Here is a 12,104-nt window from a genome sequence, read left to right as displayed (position 1 = left end):
CAGCACTTCTGCCAGCCCAGCAGGACTGGGGCACTGCCTGCAGCCACCCTGGGCACAGCACAGAGGCACAGACAGCTTCAATCAGTCAGGGCTGGGGAGGTGCTGAGAAGTGCCTCGGGCAGAATCACTGCCAGCCCTTGGCACAGGAACCTCTGGCTGCAGGACAATGCAGCTGCAGCTCCTGGAGTGATCTCCTAAAGCTGGAACATCCCCATGCCTACAGACCCTGTGAGTACATTCTCTGATTGTCTCTTGTGCAGAGCAGCCAGGGGTGCCCAGGGCTGTCCTGCAGAGCAGGGTCCTGCAGCCCAGGGCACTGTGCTGGGGCAAGGACTCTGCTGCCTGCCAGGGACAGCTCTCAGCCAGCCCTGGCAGCTGCTCCCAGCACTGAGGGACAAGATCTGGGTGGGAGGAGGCAGCTGGTAAGGCTTGGAAGTATTCTCCTTGTGTGTGGAGGTTGCTGCATTGTTCAGAACTGCTCCCATCCCGGCATTTAACTGCAGAATATTTCCAAGTAGATAATACAGGGAGCACAGCAAGGCAGGGGCTGTATAAAAGGGAAAAATTTATTACCCTACTGCTTTGGGTTGCTGGGATGGAAAATTGCACGTAGATATTTATCTCTCGGTTCATGTTTAGAAAAAATAAATAATTTGATCTCAGCTCTGAATAAAGTAAGCAGTGACAGAAATCAGCACAGGACCCTTCACAGGCAGTGTCAATGTCACTTCTCCAGCCTCCTCAGGGTTCCTGTGATGTTGCCATCAGAGCCTGCAGAGCCAGAGCTGCCCCTGGGCAGGGAGGGGGTCTGCAGGGCAGAGATGAGCCCCCAGGGCTGGGCTGGGCTTTGGCAGCACTGGCAGGGCCCAGCCCTGGGCACAGGGAAGCAGCTGCTGGCAGGGACAGCTCCAGGCAGCAGAGCCCTGGGCAGGCAGTCGGGGGAAAGTTCCCACAGGCTGTGCTGGGATATTTCAAGTCCTCTCCAAACCCAACTATTCCATGGTTACTTTTCTTACAGATCCCCATGTCAAGGCACAGAAAATGTCCAACAGCAGCTCCATCAGGTACTTCCTCCTGCTGGCATTGGCAGACACGCGGCAGCTGCAGCTCCTGCACTTCTGCCTCTTGCTGGGCATCTCCCTGGCTGCCCTCCTGGCCAACGGCCTCATCATCAGCGCCATAGCCTGCGGCCACCACTTGCACACGCCCATGTTCTTCTTCCTGCTCAACCTGGCCCTCACTGACCTGGGCTCCATCTGCACCACTGTCCCCAAAGCCATGCACAATTCCCTCTGGAACACCAGGAACATCTCCTTCTCAGAATGTGCTGCACAGCTCTTTTTTTTTTGTGTTTTTCATGTCATTAGAGGTTTCCCTCTTGACCATCATGTGCTACGACCGCTACGTGTCCATCTGCAAACCCCTGCACTATGGGACCCTCCTGGGCAGCAGAGCTTGTGCCCACATGGCAGCAGCTGCCTGGGCCAGTGCCTTTCTCTATTCACTGCTGCACACAGCCAATACATTTTCCCTGCCCCTGTGCCATGGCAATGCCCTGGGCCAGTTCTTCTGTGAAATCCCACAGATCCTCAAGCTCTCCTGCTCCAAATCCTACCTCAGGGAACTTGGGCTCATTGCATTTAGTGTCTGTTTGGTATTTGGTTGTTTTGTGTCCATTGTTTTCTCCTATGTGCAGATCTTCAGGGCTGTGCTGAGGATCCCCTCTGAGCAGGGACGGCACAAAGCCTTTTCCACCTGCCTCCCTCACCTGGCTGTTGTCTCCCTGTTTGTCAGCACTGGATTTTTTGCCTACCTGAAGCCCTCCTCCATGTCCAGCCCATCCCTTGATCTGGCAGTTTCAATTCTGTACTCAGTGGTGCCTCCAGCCCTGAACCCCCTCATCTACAGCTTGAGGAACCAGGAGCTCAAGGCTGCAGTGTGGAGATTGGTGACTGGACAATATCAGAAACATTAAACTGCTGGCCAATTTCCGCAAATCACTTGAAATAAATGTCATCTTTTATTGTTCTTGTTGCATATGGTGGTTAGTTTACTAATCTCAATAATTTTTTTTTAATATTGTCCAAATAAAATGCTACTGGTTTCTCCATTTCTCATTTTGTTTCTCCCCACATTTTCTGTGGCCCCCAGACTGTGTCAGTGAGGAGCTGTGCTCTCAATGGCTTTAAAGGAACTAAAGGATCTCAAAGTTAAGTTTTAACCAGAGTTCCCCCTCTTGTTGCCTTCTCTGGAGCTGCAGCAGCAATATCTGTGTGCAGAGCTGGGGCAGATCAGTGCTGGCCCAGCAGCTGTGCCCAGCAGCAGCAGCACTTGGTGTTGCCAGTGCTGCTGCCGTGGCCCTGCCCCGCTGCCCTGGTGGCCCTGGTGTTGCTGCAGGGCCTGAGTGCTCTCGGGGCCGGGCACAGCCCTGGGGGTGGCAGTGCCAGGGCTGCAGCAGAGACAGGCCATGGGCACTGCTGGGGCAGCGCTGACGCCTCAGACCAGGCCCTGGGGGCTCCAGGCTCCTTGCCCAGGCTCTCTCAAGAACACACCCAGGCCAATGCTCAGCACAGAAAAGCCCCGTGAGCAGCCCCAGGCTGGCCGTGGGCAGGCTGGGGGCAAACAGCATGGCTGGGGCTCTGCAAGGGCCCTGGGGCAGACGGGAAGGAGCAGCAGAGCAGGGGCTGATCCATCCCCAGTGCGCTGGACAGCCCGAGGCAGCGTTCCAGAGCGTCCTCATGGAGCTGCCAACAACATCCCCCCTCTGCAGCCCTGGCCTCTCCCCCAGCTCACACAGGTGCCCCAGCCTTGCAGGCACAGACACGGCAGCACTGGCTCAGCAGCCCCTGTTTGCATTGCACAGAGCAGGGGGAGCACCCCCATGCTGTTTATGTGGGGACATGAACCTGAGGGAGCACAAATGCCATCAGCCCCTGGGGCCAGCAAGGGCTGGGGGACACCAGGGAAACCACTCAGCTTTGTCCTGGCCTCTGCAGTCAGCCAGAAAGTTTGTTCCCATCAGCTGGGAGTTTCCTGTCCCACTGCAGACGCTGTTGCTCAGAGCCAGGGCTGCCTGGCAGCCCCCCCCAAACTGCCCAGAGCATTTCCTCTGCTTCAACTTTGCTTTCTTTACTCTTCCTACTACAAATTTCTCCTTCTTGCCCACCCCTGTTCCCTGCCTTGCAAACAGCCCATCCCTGTTTGCCCTTTCCTCTCTGGCCCCACTCCCCATTGCAGTTCCTGACTTGTCCCCATGGGAACGTCCCTTGGGCTGCAGGATCACCCTACAAGTGCTGGAGGAATTGTCTGCAGGCTCCTGCAGTGCCTGGTGCTGCTCCCTTGCCAGAGGCACCCCAGGCCAGGGGGGCACATCTGGGCTGCTGTGTCTGGCTCTGGGGCTCCCTGTTCTGGGCAGTGAGGAGGAGCTGCAGAGGCTCTGCAGGACTGACAGGATGGGCTTTGGGGCTGGCAGGAGAAGCTGAGGGACTTGGGCTGCTGGAGCTGCTGAAGAGGAGGCCCAGGACTCATCCTGCAACTGCTCCAAGAGTGGTTTCAGAGAATCCCAGAATCAGCAAGGTTGGAAAATATTTGGAAATCATCAAGTCCAGCCTGTGCCCTGACTCCACCTTGTCTGCCCTGAACCTCCTCTTCTCCAGGATAAACAACTCCAGCTGCTCTCTCAGCCTCTCCTCACAGGACTTGTGCTCCAGACTCCTCCCCAGCCTTGTTATCCTTCCCTGGACATGCTCCAGCTCCTCCATGGCCTTCCTAAATTGGGGAGCCCAGAACTGGAAACAGCACTTGAAGTGTGGCCTCACCAGTGCTGAGCACAGGGGAAGAATCACTGCCCTGCTCCTGCTGGCCACACCATTCCTGATGCAGGCCAGGAGAGCCATTGGCCTTCTTGCCCACCTGGGCACTCTGCTGGCTCATGTCCAGCCTGCTGTCCATCAGTCCCTTCAGGAACCTTTCTGCCGTCCTGTCACTCTGTCCCCAGCCTGTAGCACTGCAGGGGTTATTGTGGCCTAAGTGCAGGACCCAGCACTTGGTCTTGTTAAACCTCACCTTGTTGGATTTGGGCTCTGAATCCAGCCTTTCAAGTGCCCTTTACAGAGCACTCCTACCCTCCAGCAGATCCACACTCCCAGCCAACTTCGTTTCACCACAGTTCCATTGGGCCCCACAGTGCCCCAATGTTCTCCACGATTCCATGAGGCCTCCCAGTGTCACAATGTCCCTTTAGTTCATTGGGACCCCTTTGTGTCACAAAGTCCCTTGGATCCTTGGGCCCTGCAGTGTCACAATGGCACTGTGGTACCCCAAGGCCCTGCAGTGTCACAGTGGATCCTTGGTTCCACGAGGTCTGGCAGTGCAGCAATCCTCTTCTTGGTTCCATAGTGTCACAATGGCCTCTTGTTCCCAAGGGCCATCACAGTGTCAAACATGTTTCTTGCTTTCCAGGAGTCCCTGAGGAGCAGCATTGGCCCCTTGGTTCCATGGGGCCCTGTAGTGTCACAATGGCCCCATCATGACACCAGGTCCAGCTCTGTCACAATGCCTGGCATTCCACAAGGCCCTGCAGGGTCACAGTGGCCTCTTGGTTCCATGAGGCCTCAGAGTGCCACAATGAATTCCTTGGTGCTGCAGCGTCACAATGGAGCCCTGGTGACACAAGATCCTGCCGTGTCACCCGGGATCCTTGGTTCCATGGGACACCACAGTGTCACAATTGTTCCCTCAGTTCCCAGAGTCCCTGCAATGCTGCAATGCCCACTTGATTCCATTGTCCCCACACTCTCCCAAAGGTCTCCTTGGTTCTGCAGTGGCACAATGGCCCCTTGGTTCCACAAGGCCCCGCAGGGTCACAGTGGCCTCTGTGGTTCCAGGAGGACCCAGACTGTCACCATGGACTCCTTGCTTCCATTCAGCCCCACACTGTCACAATGGCCCCTTGGCTCTGTGCTGCCATGTCACACACAGTGTCACCATTGTCCCCTTAGTGCTACCAGGCCCCGCAGTGTCACAATGGCCCCTTGCTTCCCCAGGGCCTTGTTTAGTGTCACAATCATCAGAGAATCAACCAGGCTGAAAAGGACCTTGGAGAGCATCAAGTCCAACCTGGAACCCAACACCACATTGTCACCCAGACCATGGCACTGGGTGCCACATCCAGTCTTTCCTTAAACATTTCCAGGGAGGGTATCTTACCTGTTCCTGATCCATAGGATTCTCAGGGTTTGGATGAGGGAAATTGTTGGTAAGTGGTGGGGACAAAGCGTTACTGATCGTCAGCTTTAAAGCTCTTGATTTTAATATTTATTCAGACTGCATTAGAAGGTGCTGCGGTCAATATCAATTGGACATTGCTGAAATCACTGTATAAACAGTAAAAGAAAACTTAACAGGATAAATCAGTTCTCTCTTCATTGTTTTCAATACAGTATATTCAGTTTGAATACACTTCAGAAATGTGTCTAATTAACCACAAAAGAATTGAAAACCTAGAGTATTCCCTGTGGCTTTTCTTGTTCAGGTGTTTGTGGTAGATAGGGACAGGCGATCAGAAGATCACGCGATGTGACGGAAAGCAGCGGGACTCCTTTTCCCCCTAATCCCTTAAGATAAGAGATCTCCCAAGGAATGTAACTAGGAATGTAGCCCCCCTAACAGTAGTGCCAGTAACTTTCCATCCCACTCCTGGTAACTTTCCACTCCTTACTAACCATAGATGGTACTGCAGACCCCCTTTGACGTAGGCAGACCCCTTAGATTATAAAACCCCACGAGAAGAGATAATAAAAGCCTTTGACTGTCCACCACATTGGTGTCAGCATGCTCTTTGGCCCGAGTGACCCTGGAGAGTTGGGTCACCGTGCTGTTCCTCAGAACCAGGTCACCTTGCCTTATATCAGAAGGCAACAGGTGTTTTGAACAGATGTTTATGAGCCTTTTCCCGTGAATTCCTGAACTGAAGAGCTCAAGAAAGAAGAAGCCTCTACAGTAGGAAAATTCATCATCAAACGCCAAGAAGCTGAGAATCAAACCCCATCAGAGCAGCAATGAACAGAAATGTGCACAGCTTTGTGGCTGCCCCAGCTTTGGCATGGGCCCTGGGCCTGGAGCAGGAGCAGCTCTTGAGAGTGCCAGGGCCGGGGCTCTTGTGCTGCCCTGGGCAGATGGGATGGCAGCAGGGGCTGCAGAGCTCTCAGCACCTCAGCCCAAGGGGAGCAGGGAAGCCAGGGAGCCTCCTTTGGCCTTGGCCCAGCACCTTCACCCATGGCTGGGGCTGAGTCCTGTGGCAGCTGCAGCTGCTGCTGTGCCCTTGCCAGGGGCTAAGGCCATGGGGCAGTGCCCAGAGCAGTGTGGCCTGAGCAGAGCTGTGGGGCCAGAGCCGGCTGGGCTGGGCTGGGGAGAGGCCCTTGGTGCTGCCCAGAGCTCAGGGCAGCTGGCAGAGCTTGCAGGGAGCTGGGCTGGGCTCAGAGAGCCTGGCCCAGAAACCATCAGTGTCCATCTCAGACTGGCTGAGCGTGCAGGGGCAGGACTCAGGCCAGGCCTTGTGGGGCAGGGCCAGCGCCTGTGCAAGGTATTGCAAACAGGCAAGTGGTCCAGAGAGGAGACTCCTCTGTGCCCTTGGTGGCATGGACAGAGCAGGGAGGGGCCCCAGGACATTTGTCAGCCTCTCTGCCCATGCATTGGCAGCCCTTGTCGTCTGAGCCCAGCTTTGGCCTGGGCTGAGTTTGGCTGTGGCCCAGCTCCATCCTCCTGCGGGGCTCAGGGCCTGTTCCCGGCCATGGCCAGCCCTGGCTGGCCTCTCTGCTGGCCCAGAGGCCGGCAGAGCCCGGGGCAGGGCTGTCTGTGCAGCCCCACAGGTGCCAGGGGCTCTGCAGGAGCTGGCAGAGGCTGCCCAGCAGGGAGGCCATGGGGTACAGAGCCCCAAGGCTGCTGTGGGCACCACGGCACAGGGGCCGTTCCCAGCCGCAATGCTCCTGGCCTGGGCTGGGCCTGCACAGGGGCTGAGCCACCAGGGCTGGGCCAGCACAGGGCCACAAAGGGGCCACGCAGCTGCTGCCGAGGCTGACAGCAAGGCCAGGCACACACAGGGAATTGCTGAGCATGGCCTGCGCTGGCCAGGCCTGACTGTGCCAAAGGCAGAGCTCAGATGCCCTTGGGGGCTGCAGGAACAGTCCAGAGCCCAAAGAGCCTCCATGGCTGTGCTGGAGACCAAGGCTGCAGGAGGGAAATGCAGGGCTGCTGTGGGATGGGGAGGGCATTGAATTCCAGAACACACCTCAGCTCTCTGATGATCCCGGCACCATGCTGGGCCCTGTTTCAGACTGGAGCAGAGCAGATGTTGATGGGACAGGAGCCCTGCGGGGCTGTCAGGGACCTGCAGCTTGCAAGGTGCTCTGCTCTCTCTCAGGTGCTCTCTGAGAGATCCAATCCCAGCTGGGCACCTCAGGGCACAAGTGGCGCTGCGTGTTCATGGGCACACAGCTGATGTCTGCCTGGAAAGGGGCACAGGTTTTTTAATACCTGTTAGTTTCCTAATATACAAGCAAATCTTTATTATCTGACTCACTTGAGTACTTTTAGGAGATGGCATATTTTTCCAAAAGGAACACGAATTTTCTGGATCTACTGGATTCTTGTACTGATTCCAGGAAAAAATATCAGTCTTCTTCTCTATGTTAGTCACCAACATTTAGTCTAATATTTCATGATCCTCTTCCTTCCAGTATTTCCAGTTCTCATGTTTGAATGGCCACATCTAAGGACATCTCTTCACTCGACCAGCCTGATCTATGACCTTCCCATTGATCACAGATTTCCTTCTTCAGATGCTCTCTGGTCATTCAAGTGCCTCTCAACTGAATGGCTTCATGCTTTGAACTTTAGGGAATTGTCCAGACATTCTGATTTTCAAATATATATCACATTATACAACAACCTAATTGTCATTATATCTATCACAGAATTACATTTTCTTATGTCTCTGTCTAAAACTGTTCCAGAACAGAGATCTCCTGGGGATGGTGGACATGTCAGATGCTGCTGGGACATCACAAAGAGCTGAGGTAAGAGCTGTGATGGTTATTAAACTGTTCAAATGTTCAACTTGTATTTGTTGGCAAGAAACCTTCCTGTGCCTCTGAGTGTCACCAGGCCCTGAGCCCAAAGGACACAAACCTGATGAGTTGTGGTTCCCACTGCAGGGGGTGCACTTGGACCTTGCCTCTGCACAGGGGAGCTCTTCATCTCCTTTCTCTCTTTTCCTCCCTCTGGGCATGGAGGGAGCTCCTGAATTCAGCCTGTGACTCGTGTGTGCAAAGAGCAAATCTGGGCAGAATTGGGGCAGGAAGGGTTTGGGGGGACCTCGGGATCTGTGCTGGGCACAGAAGGTGTTTTCCATTCCTCTGAGAGTATCTTCTGTGCAAAGTGGATTTATTATCCAGCAGAGGAATGACTTTTGCATTTGATGGAGCTGTGCCTTCCCTTGGCTTTGTTGGCTGACAAGAAATGAACATCCCTCTGTGTCTCGGGCAGCTCCTTCTCCAAGGAAAGCAGGTGGCAGTTGGAGCCAAGGAGCTGAAAGCTGTACGTGCAGCCTGGGCTGGAGGGAGCTCAGATTTGCACAAGGCCGCTCTGAGTGCCAGGGCTGGGATGGGGGAAATGGTGGGGTGGGGGTAGGGACAGAGTCACATTGATTGTCAGCCATGGAGGGTCTTGATTTTCATATCTATTCAGACTGCATGAAGAGGTACTTAGATTCAGTGTCAGCTGGAGATTACACGTATCAATAAATTAACAGGGAGAAGAAACCTAAATTAGACCTAGGAAATCTTTTCTCACTGTCTCTTTAAATAGAATCTATTCAACTTGAATACACTACTGGAATTCGTTTAATTAACCACAAAAGATTTGAAAATTTAATCAAATTAGTCCCAGAGGCTTGGCTTGTTCAGCTGTTCTGAATGTCAATGAGTCCTGGACCACTGAATTCCTGCACTGAAGAGCTGAAGGCTGAACAAGCCTCTGCAGCAGGAATATTCAGCAGCAGCCTCCAAGGTGCTGAGGATGTCAGCAGCCCCCACTGAGGCCATCCCTGCCCAGAGACCGTGGGGGAATGGGCAGACAAGGAGAGCATCCCTGGGGCTGGGGCAGCACAACTCAGAGGCACCAGCGGCTCCAGCTGGGAAATGGAGTGTGGAATGTGGCTGGGAAAGCCCTGCCTGGGCTGTGCCAAGCAGGACACACAAGCCCTGACTCCCATCCCCCAAAGCACTCTCAAGGAGAGATTTAAAGGAATTACAATTGTTTGTGTATTCTGAGTTGGACTCACTGGAGAAATACCAACAAGAGATTGTCAAGAGCTGAAAGCAATCTAACAGGCTTTACTGACAACTTCAGAAAATCAGAGAAACTTTCCCAAATGGTTTATTATGACATTGTAGTGGTTTTGGTTTGTTAATTGAAGATTTTTCTAAACTTGAGATTTCCTAATTAGCGGATTGATGAGTGTTGTGGGTTTTAGGGTCAGTTAATTATTTATGTATTTTTTTTTGTTGTGAGTTAGGATTACAGGAAAGGTAAAGTAGGCCTAAAATTTTCAAAGAGTAGAAAGAAAATTTTGTTAAAAAGAAATTTTAAAAGAATTTTTAAAAGAAAATGATAGTAAGAATTAAAATAAACTCTTCCGAATATTTTTTTTCTTTACAACTTTGTCTTTTTTCTGACAATGGAAACAAAGTAAACTTAAAATTTCTAATTAGTTTACTATCTCTAGAATAGTCTTTTTTTAGTTTACTTAGGGAGAGAAATTTTTCTTGTTAAGTTTATGAAGATTTTTATAAGGGGAAAAATTAGTTTTTTTGTGGTTCTTAATTCTCTCATGCATAACAGCTGTCTGGGGAAATTTGTTATTATGAATCTATTTTTATAATTGCTTCAAGCTTTTTTACAGCTTGTTGATGGGCCATGTAGACCTATTGTGTTTTGTTTTAAAGATGAGTTATTTAAAGGAAAATGTTTTCATAATTTACTTTTAAAATTATTTTTAACTCTGGAAATGAAATTACATTTATTTTAACATTTGTTTTTTAATATTGAGTTTTTTGTTTGATATTGTTTTGACTATTTTAGTTTTATATCGTTTTATGTGTAATAAAGAAAAAGAGATTTTTCTTTATAGTTTAAAAGCAGATTTTACTTTTAGGTTTAAGGTATTTTTTTCTGTTTTATTTGGGATTTAATTTCTTCTTTACTGACTTTGATGGTTTTATCTTTTTTATTTTTTTTAATGTTTGTATTATGTTTCTTCCCTTACTTGAGTGAGGATTGAAGTATTGATAGGATTAACACCTGAGCCGCCAGTAACTTGTGCTGGAAGTTGTGTTCGGATTAGTTTTATGGTTGGTTTTTTGGTTTTCATGTGTTTAATTTTAGTGGTAGGGTTATTTTGTATGAGTTGAAGGTTGTAGGAGTTTTTGGTTTTAATTGTGTAATTGGGGGTGGGGAGGGACTTGACAGTAAGATTTTAAAAGCTGTGGGTAGCTTTGTTCTGGTTGGGGTTTTGTGGCCTCTTCGGTTTTCCTGTTTGTTAGTTGTTGGGGTTTAGTTTGGTTTGAATGGGGCCAATGGGGTGGGGACAGCCTGGTGAGGGGAGAAGAGGCTCAGCCCATGGCAGGGCTGCTTGGATTGGTTTGGTTTGGTTTGGTTTGGTTTGGTTTGGTTTGGTTTGGTTTGGTTTGGTTTGGTTTGGTTTGGTTTGGTTTGGTTGAGATGCGGGCCAGGGCCAGGGCCCACTGCTTCTTTGTTGACTGAAAAAGAAAGAGGAGGTTCCTGGATTTTTTTGTCTTTAACTTATGTGTTTCACAGAGGCGTGTTCAGTATCTTAGTGGTTGAACAGGTTGTCAGTTACACAAAAACTTTTGTACTACTTTTAAAAATTCTTCTCACGTCAGACTATGACAGATATTCAGTCAACAAAAAACACTTCTCAAGGCATTGACTCGGCCCATTCAACTTCACAAACTCTAAGCCTGTTCAATTAATTGTTAATCAAAATTTGCAGGAGCACAGAAACAGAAGAAGAAGACACAGAAAGAGAGAAAAACATAAAAGATTTAGAGAAGCACACACAGAGCTACAAACTCCTGGATTTCAGTGGTGTTCAGATGGAAATTCCAAGAGGAGGTAGGGTCAAGATTTGTGCTTGCCTTGTGGCCAGTCTTCAATTCCCCTTGATCTTGCTGGGCCCTTCAACCAGGTGGGACTTGGGGTCATTTGGTCCCTCAGGAGCTGGGCTGGGGGCTGCAGAGGTGGCTGTGGAGCATTGCCTGTGCTGTGCCAGGGACTGGCAGACACTGCTGGGCTGGGATAGAGGCTCTGGGGGGATTGGGGTTCCAGGGCAAGGCAGTGCTTGGGTTCCAGGGCGGGGCAAGGGTGGACCTGCCCCTTCCTCCGCTCACACGCAGTGTTTCCAGCCAACAATCTCCTCCAGTCTGTCACAATGGAAAATGTTGGAGGTGAAATCCCAATTCTGGCCATGGGCACGTGGATGAGAAGGACAGTTCTATTCCACAGCCTCAACCCCCAGTGTTTGGAAGGCAGGTGAGAGCCTCACTAGGCCTAGGCCAGCCAGACTTGTCATGAATGGCAGATTTTGTCTGGAAGCATTCTTTGGACATAGGGAATTTTAGATGTGGAAGCCCAGTCTTGGCCATGAGTGCCTGGAGAAGCAGGACAGTTCTTTCCCATAGGAAGGAAAGCACGCTGCCTTCCCCAGTGTTTCAAGGACCAATGAGAGGTGATCCTTGTGAAACCATTGCCAGCCAGACTTGTCCTGACCATATTCCTATGGGAACAATCTCTGGATATAAGGAAATTTGGAGGTGAAATCCCAATTTTGGACACAGGTTCCTGGAGGAGAGGGAGAGTTCTTTTCCATGGCAAGAAAAGCATGGAATCCCAGTGTTACAGCAGCAGAAGATAAGAGACCCTCAACATGCCAAGGTCAGCTGGACCAGTCAGGTGGCCCCTGGGAGGCTGAACCAGCCAGACCTGTTCTGTGTTCCCTTAGTTTTGTGGGGCCCCATAGAGCCAAA

The 12,104-nt window shown here is 51.1% G+C and overlaps 1 pseudogene; it reads left to right on the top strand.

The window, feature by feature from the left end:
- The first annotated feature begins 1,104 nt into the window (after positions 1-1,104).
- LOC132085542 (olfactory receptor 14J1-like) lies at positions 1,105-1,975 on the top strand (annotated as a pseudogene).
- Positions 1,976-12,104: the final 10,129 nt, after the last annotated feature.

This window comes from Ammospiza nelsoni, chromosome 31 (genome assembly GCF_027579445.1).
Source record: "Ammospiza nelsoni isolate bAmmNel1 chromosome 31, bAmmNel1.pri, whole genome shotgun sequence".
Taxonomy (NCBI): Eukaryota; Metazoa; Chordata; class Aves; order Passeriformes; family Passerellidae; genus Ammospiza; species Ammospiza nelsoni.
This window is presented reverse-complemented; position numbering and strand designations above follow the sequence as displayed.